Raw genomic sequence first — 8,870 nt, 5'->3', positions numbered from 1 at the left:
AAAAAAAAAAAAAAAAAATTTCTGTACTTCTTCACCAACCATCAATTGTCTCATAAAAATTCTTTTTTGTTTGTTTTTGTTTGTTTTGTTTTGTTTTGTTTGAGACGGAGTTTCACTCTTGGCGCCCAGGTTGGAATGCAATGGTGCAATTTCGGCTCACTGCAACCTCCACCTCCAGGGTTCAAGCGATTCTCCTGCCTCAGCCTCCCAAGTGGCTGATATTACAGGTGCCCAACACCACAGTTGGCTAATTGTTTTTTGTTTTTTTTTTTTTGTATTTTTATTAGAGACGGGGTTTTACCACATTGGCCAGGCTGGTCTCAAGCTCCTGACCTCAGGTGATCCACCCACCTTGGCCTTCCAATTACCAGCCTCCCAGTAATCCCAGTAGCTGGGATTCTTAATTTACGCAAAAATTCTTAATTTACAAATGGAAAACTTGAGGCTTTAATTGAAGGCAGCTTAATAATTCTGTTGATCTCATGGAGGCATTAAGGACAACTTTTGAAATATTAAAACAAACTTTGCTGTTGATATACATGGAAATGGCTTCCAGAGAAACACACAGGAACCCTTAGCTGGGTCCTCCACAGGTGGTACCAGGTGAACACCAGGAAGAATGTCTGGGGTTTCAGCCAATTTTTTTTTTTTTTTTTTTTTTTTGAGACAGAGTATTGATCTGTCACCAGGCTGGAGTCCAGTGGCAGGATCTTGGCTCACTGCAACCTCCACCTCCCAGGTTCTAGCGATTCTCCCGACTCAGCCTCCTGAGTAGCTGGGACTACAGACGCGCACCACCATGCCCGGCTATTTTTTGTGTTTAGTAGAGACGGGGTTTCACCGTGTTAGCCAGGATGGTCTTGATCTCTTGACCTCGTGATCTGCCGGCCTCGGCCTCCCAAAGTGCTGGGATTACAGGCGTGAGCCACTGCACCCGGCCTCAGCCAATTTTTTTTTTTTTTTTTTTTTTTTGCCAGATGTGGTAATTAAGCACTAAGTTATATGATCATTCAAAAAGGAGAGCATATAATTCAGTATAATTCACATTAAATCTTTTCTGAATAAGCTTGTATGTAGAGAACATTAAATATGTTTTAAATAACCAGATATTGGAATAAAAAGCTGGAATCAGTTGGACTTCAGGCCACAGGTGCAAAAGCAGCTTTGGAAATCACACCGAGCCCCGCATCTTCACCACAGACATGTTTACGTGGAGCGGAAAAGGGAAGTGGGTGGAAAAACTGGTAAAACCCAAATAAAGCCTGTAGTTTGGTCAACAGTAGTGTCCCGTGTTACCATCCTGGCTCTGACACATGAAGCATGGTTATTTACGATGTTCCTATCAGGGGAAACACAGGAACCAAACCTAAAATTATTCACCGATACAAAGGCATTTAAAAGTTGCCCAAGGAGCTATGCCCAGCAGCTCACACCTATAATCCCAGCACTCTGGGAGGCTGAGAAGGGAGAAGTGCTTGAGCCCAGGAGTTCAATACCATCTTGGGCAACATAGTGAGACCCCATCTCAAAAAATTAATAAATAAAATAAAAGTTACCCAAGGAAAAGAGTTACTTTGTTTTGGTTGTTTGGGTATTTTTGCGTGTTTCCTTTCTGCTTCTGCAGAATGTGGGATGAGAATCTGACAGTGGCATCTGAGAAGGACGGTGTCACCTGCATGGGAGGGTAGCAGGATGGAGACAGGAGAAGAATTGGTTCCTGGTGACATTACTGAGCTGCTTGGCCACCTGGGAGCCTCCTTCCTCCAGACATTCCAGGGCAAATGACACCAACGTCCATGAGGGGTTCTGTTACTGCAGCCGACCGGACAGGATGCAGGCTAATACCCTGTTAGTGCCTCTTGAGAGATCAGAGCTCAAGATTAGCAACAGTTACTATTTCTCCATAAACCACTAAGTCTTTCCACTCATAAACAAGGCACATTGTTTCAATTTACTCCTCTCCTCCCCCACACCCTCTCTACTGTATTAACAGTCTTCCTACAGAGAATGTATTTCTCCAATGTACGCCTACGTATTTCATTTTCTGTTTACTGTTTGGATACGCAGGAATGCTACTGACTTTTATGACATTTAATTACTAAATTATTTTCTTGTATATTACAGGTTTTCAACAGATTCTCTTGTGTTTTCCAGATGCACAATCATATTTGCAAGTAACGTCTCTCCATTCTAGTATTAAATATTTACATTATTTTTTCTCTTGTTAAATTGTTAATTGCACTAGCTGGAGCTTCTGAAACTATATTACACAACCGTGGTTACATGGGGTGTCTTTAGTGGAAATGTCTGATTATGTGTTTTAAAATCATATTATGGAAATACACGTTTTAACTTTATTAAGAATAATCATTTTTCAATCAAAAGTAGGCCTTTAATATTAGCAAATACATTTTCAGCATCTATAGAGATAACCTAACAAGGTTTCTTCTATTGATGAATTATTAACTCATGAAAACAGGGAATTCCATCATTCAATCTTTCCGAACATGATCTTACCCTTACATTTCTACTACGAACACACTGGATCGAGCTGACTTGCTATTGAGTTCTAAGCCGAGATGGTTTCACTCAGAAGCAGGAACAAGACAACTGCACAGCTGTCTTCACAGTGCCACCTTCTACCCGGCCTCTGTGTCCCTGCGCTTTCCTTCTGTCTGATAAGCTGGCTGGCTGAAAGGGAACTGGGGTCGGATGTTCCCCAACAGTTTGGTAGAATTCACTCTGGAAATGAGTACATAGGGAGCTTTTTCGGGACAGCAACTTTGACAAGTCGATCAATCTTTTTGATTTTTTTTTCTAATAATTGGTCAATTTAGTGTCTCTGTCTCTTCTGGGGTCAGTTTGATCATGCATATCTTGCATACATACCAATTTTTTCAAAAGTATTTGAACATCGTTGAGCAAATTAATGTCTTAAAACTGTTTTCAGTTTGACAGGTTTCCTTGGGGAACCAAGGACAACCACACATGTGGCCAGGTATGAGTCACACCCAGAGAACACTCCTGAGGCCACAACACCTCCCTGAGACCCACCACAGGGCTCTCTTGTCTACGACTGCTCCAGGCTACAAAATTGAGCAAAGTGGTCTTCACTCCTGCAAGACTCCCCTGAAGGTACCTCCACGCACAAGCCTCCAATTCAAAGAGACTCAAAACTAGGAGGAAATGGCACACACACACACACACACACACACACATTCATACACACATGCACACATACACACACACACAGAGACCCCCCACACACACTCACACACATTCACATACACACACACAGACCCACACACAACGGCACACACACACACATTCACATACACACATGCATAGAGACCCACACACAACGGTGTGCACACACACACACACACAAACTCAAGCACACATTCACATACACATGCACACACACAAACACACCCACACAGACCCACATACACACACATGCACACATACATACATGCATACATACACACATGTACACAGTGACATACATGCACAAATGCACATGCATACACAGATAAACAAGATAAACACATACATATATACACACACACAATGCACACATACGTATATACACACACACAGGAAGGCTTCTGTCTTGCCTATTTTAGACATCTGGGCCAAATGTAATGCCTCAGCCTGGATCTGTTCACTGTCTAAACACACAAATCCAAAGCTATCTGGGAAGGTTATGTTCAGACAGGCTCATAAACTCCAAATACCTTACAAACCATGCACATCGGGAGTGTGCTGCCACACACTATGGGGTTAAAGGTGACTGGATGAATGTGCTTCAGAGAAGTCTTTGGCTTATTCCTTGAGTTGTATAGGGTCAGACTTAAAACCGGCCAGGTGTGGTGGTTCCTGCCTGCAATCCCAGCACTCAGGGAGACTGAGGCAGGAGGATCACTTGCACCCAGAAGGTCAAGGCTGCAGTGAGCCGTGACCATGCCATGCACACCAGCCTGGACAACAGAGCTGAGACTTTGACTTGAAAACAAAACAAAACAAAGTTTTTTAAAGAATTAAAATAAATCTTTAGATATGTACCATCTCGCCCTATAAAATACGCAGGGACATTCCAAACTCTCAATTCAGCACAAACGTTGTAGAGCAGTGCTGTGAACGTTGCAGAGCAGTGCTGTGAACGTCTTGCTGGTGTTGGTTCTGCTGCCATGGGGAGCGGGGTGGCGGAGGCTCATACCAGGTGGCCCAAGGGGCCTCCCCAAGCACAGGCCAGAGCCCATGGGTGTAATTCTCATGGCCAGCACAGGCCCAGGCAGACGGCGGCACACGGCAGACATGTGCTGCATGAATAAGGAGCCCCAGGTGATACCATCCTACCGACCAGAACTCCCCGACCTCATAGAACAGCCCGTCTGCCACCAGGAGCTCCAAATAAGAGCTGGGCCCAGCAGGCTCTGGCAGGGCCTGGGCACCCGAAAGTCACACTGCACACTCCCGTCTGCCCTGCACTCGCTGCCATTTGGCAGTCTGTTTATTTTTAATCATAAACTTTCATCCAGTTAAAATACACTCTTGTTATATAAACTTCTACTCCAACAACACTGAACTGCTGGAAACGACACTCCATCACCAGTGCTATTTTCACGGCCACCGACTCACAGTGAACTGAGCCCTGGGTCGGTGACTGTGAGGAGGAGGAGGGGCCGCAAACCCAGGGAGGCAGCCAGGGGCTCTGGGAGACACTGGATACCCTAAAAAACTCACCCATTGAGCAGGTCAGGGCCTCCGAGCCCACCAGAGATGTGCTTGCAACACTCCCCTGAATCGGGGTGGAGGGAAAAGTCCAACTCCTCCGATCCCCGGGACCGTCGCCTCCCTCCCCAGGATCATGTGTCACCCAGGGACCAATCATGGTCTCCCCACTGACGGCGGGGGCCGCACTCACAACGTGCAGGCCACGTTTCCCCAAACAAGCCGAGACAACAGTGACAAGCAGGACAAAAAGTCGTGACATGAGAAGCCCAGGGGAGCAGCAGCAGCAGCTGATCCATCCAGAGGCAGCACTGCAGGGCAGCAGGCTCCTGAACCGGCAGCTGAAACCATCCTAACTGATGAGGGCATCCTCATGCCCATCCCCTGTGGCTAAAAGACGCAGAAATGGCTTGGTGAGTTTGCAGACTACAGCCTCGGCCGGGCCTCGCGGTTCAGATATGAACCAGGACGACTTTGCTCCCGCTCTGCCCTGACTCTGCCGCCAGGGCTCAGGGCCCAGAGTAGACATGAGCCACCATGGAAGTGAATACACCTCCCTGGCAACTGGCACCCACTACAGGGGGAAAACCGCTAAAGCAGTGAGAAGGCGAGTTACCAAATCCCCCAGGGGCTGTCTCACCAGCAAGTGCGAGGAAAACCAACAAAACCAATCCGTGTATCGGGGTGAACTTACAGTGTGCTTTCTTTCCTTTCCTTTCTCTTTCCTTTAACTTTTCTGTAGGACACCCACTCACACTCGTTTTTCAACAGCAGTCTTGAGAAAGGAATCCTTTTGATTTTGAAGTTATTCAGTACAACAGGCACTAATGAGGATCTTCCCAAACACACCTGCTACTTTCTGCTGCTTTTCCTACCCTGTGTACATTCTATGTTCACCTCGTAAGACATAAAGCAGTGTGGTTTCTGTGAACTCATGCAGATGAAGGCACTGCTGTCCACTGTCCTTGATTTAATCACAGCTGGTGCTCACACTTGCAGGACCCACATCATCACAGAAAACGCTCCCGCAGCACCCGGCAGACACTGCGCTATTCACACCCCAGAGCAGAGCTCGGCCCCAGAGACCCCACTTCCCTAACAGATCGGCCAAGACCCTCAGCAAGGCCAGAGCCAGCCCCCAGGGACTGTGAGGGTGTGCGAGGACCTGGTACTCGGTAGGACCCTGTGGCCAACTCACAGCCGCCAGGTGTGGCTGCTCCGGGGCCCAGTTCCACAGCCTGGAATCAGAACAGAATGTCAGTCTCCCCCAGCCCCTCCCCATCTGGTCTCCTCCAGCACCTCGCAGTCCCTCTGCCTGGGCAGTGGTGTGGCACCTCCTCACCTTCTGCCAGCTCTGGCCCATGAGGGTACCTCCTCCCCGCAGCCCTCCCCACAACCCTCCCTGAAGCCCTCTGCAGAGCAGCTGGCATGGCCAGGGAGGAGCACATGGGGAAGGGGGCACCAGGGAGCAGACAGGACCTGAGACACCGGAGCAAGGGAAGGAGGGCACCCCGCCCCACGCCTACAACTTCACAGAGCTCCAGGCTCAAGGCTCTGTCGCTCTCGAGGGGCCTCTGCAGCTGCCGTCCATCCCCACAGGCCTGCAGAGTGAAGGGCTTGTCCTGGGCGTGGGATGGCTTTAAATCACCCCCGAGATGAACCGTGGAAGCACGCGGCTCCTCACAGTGCCGCGGGCTCTGAGGGAAAGAAAAGCCAGCAGGGCTTTCTCCACCTCAAGAAAACCAGCTCCAGTTCATTCCGGCCACACTCACATCATGTGTGCAACACGCACCATGTTTCACGTGCTGGGAGCCGGAGGCGGCAGCCACATCCAGATCGCGGTCTCGGCCTGTCATGGAGAGGTGTGACGGGTGTGCAGGGAGCGGAGTCTGTGTCTCGCTGTGACCCCACAAGCTGCTGGGTGCACATTCCTCACAGGAACCCTACACGCCTCATGGCGGGAGCCACTCTAAGGCCTGGGTTCACCTACGTGTCCTCCCACCTCCCAACACTGCCAGGTCTGTGCCCACTTCCAGAAGGACCACAGACAGGCAGCAGACAGGCCAGAGGTGGTGAGCAGGCCACGCAGAAGGTACCTCCCGGGTTCCCTGGTCCCTCCCAAGCCCTGAACGCCTGTGATGTGCAGAGGTCATGCCTGGCACCCATCTGGGTGAGGGTGGCGCAGCGGCGACGCCAAGCCCCAGAGGCTGCAGGTGGGCCTCATGGTGCACAGTGTGGGTGAATGTACCCTCTTCACAGGAGGCCGCCACGCCTGGCTCTTCAGCCCTTCCTGGGCACCACCTAATGTTTTTTGTTTTTAAACTTCCTTTCCTGCTTAAACTGCAGACGTGAGTTTGCCCATCATAACTAGAACCGTGAAGCTGACAAACCCACAAGGGAGGCTTTAAAAGCATCTTGCCAGGATCTCCCAGCCACGTCATATGCCCCTGAGGACAGGGCCAAGCCATCTGCTCCCCTTCCCAGGACCAACCCCTATTAAGAAAGAACTGCATCTACAGATCCAACACAACCCCCAAAATTCCACCAGGGTTGTGTGTATGCGTGTGGAAATTCCAGCACAGTGGTGTGTGTGTAAATTCCAGCAGGGTTGTATGTATGCGTGTGGAAATTGACAAACTAATCCTAAAATTAAAACAGAAATGGAAGGAAACCAGAATAGCCAAAACAATCTTGAATAAAAGACAACAAAGTTGGAACTCCCACTTTCTGATTTCAAAACCCACCTCAATGCTACAATGATCAGGTCTGTGGCACTGGCATAAGGACAGATACATGGAAAATGAAACAGAATCAAGAATCCAAAAATAAATCTATATATTCATGGTCAATTAACTTCCAACAAGGATGCCAAGACAATTAAATGAGGAAGAACAGTCTTTTCAAAAATGGTACTGAGACAACCAGATATGGACATGCAAAAGAATGAAGACCCCTACCTCACACCAGATACAAAAATTAACTCAAAGTATTTCAAAGACCTACATGCAAGAGCTAAAACTATAAAAGTCTAAAAAGAAAAAATAATGGTAAATTTTTGTGACCTTGATTAAGAAATGGTTTCTGGTTATGATAGCTGAAGCACAAAACTTAAAAAAACTAGCCAGGTGTGGTGATGCAAGTCTACAGTCCCTGCTATTCCAAAGGCTGGGGTGGGAGGATCACTGGAGCCCAGGAGGTCGAGGTTGCAATGAACCACAATCACACCACTGAACTCCAGCCTGGGCCAAGACCTTGTCTCAGAAAAAAAAAAAAAAAAAAAAAGTGCTTCGAAGGACACTATCAAAAGAGTGAAGACAATGCACAGAACAAGATAAAACATTCATAAATTATGTATTTAATAAGGGTCTAGCATCCAGAACATATAAAGAACCCTTACAACTCAACAATTAAATAAAAAATAAAAAAAAAATTTAAAAGCCTGGGCATGGTGGTTCACACCTGTAATCCCAGCACTTTGGGAGGCCAACGCAGGAGGACTGCTAGAGGCCTATAGTTTGATACCAGACTACAACATAGCAACACCCTGTCTTTACAAACTAAAAATTTTTAAAATTTGCCAAGCATGCTGACACACACCTGTAGTCCCAGCTACATGAGACGCTGCTGCTTGGGAGGTGGGAGGATACTCTGAGCCCAAGAGGAGGCTGCAGTGAGCTATCATCGCACCACTGCACTCCGGCCTGGGCAACAGAGCGAGAACCTGCCTCTTAAAAACAAAAAAATTAAAATGTGCCATGGATTTGAATACGCGTTGCTTCAAAGCAGATCTACAAACACCCAGTAAGCACATGAAAGACACTCAACATGATTACTCATCAGGGAAATGCAATTCAAAGCCACAGGAGATATCACTGCACACCCACCAGGACGGCTACAGTAAGAGGGATGGACAATCACAAGTTTTGTGATGTTGAAAGTCTGCAGCCCTCAGACACTGCTCGCAAGAATGAAAACTGCTGCAGCTGCTGTGGAAAGAGTCTGGCAGTTCCTCAAAAAGTCAGAATTATCACGTGATCCAGCAACCCCACAAGCAGGTCTACACCCAAGAGAGCTGAAGACACATGTCCACACAGCAACCCCACAAGCAGGTCTACACCCGAGAGAGCTGAAGACAC

This window comes from Colobus angolensis, unplaced genomic scaffold, assembly GCF_000951035.1.
Source record: "Colobus angolensis palliatus isolate OR3802 unplaced genomic scaffold, Cang.pa_1.0 Scaffold204, whole genome shotgun sequence".
NCBI lineage: Eukaryota > Metazoa > Chordata > Mammalia > Primates > Cercopithecidae > Colobus > Colobus angolensis.
The sequence above is the reverse complement of the archived record's forward strand: the minus strand, read 5'-3'. Positions refer to the sequence as shown.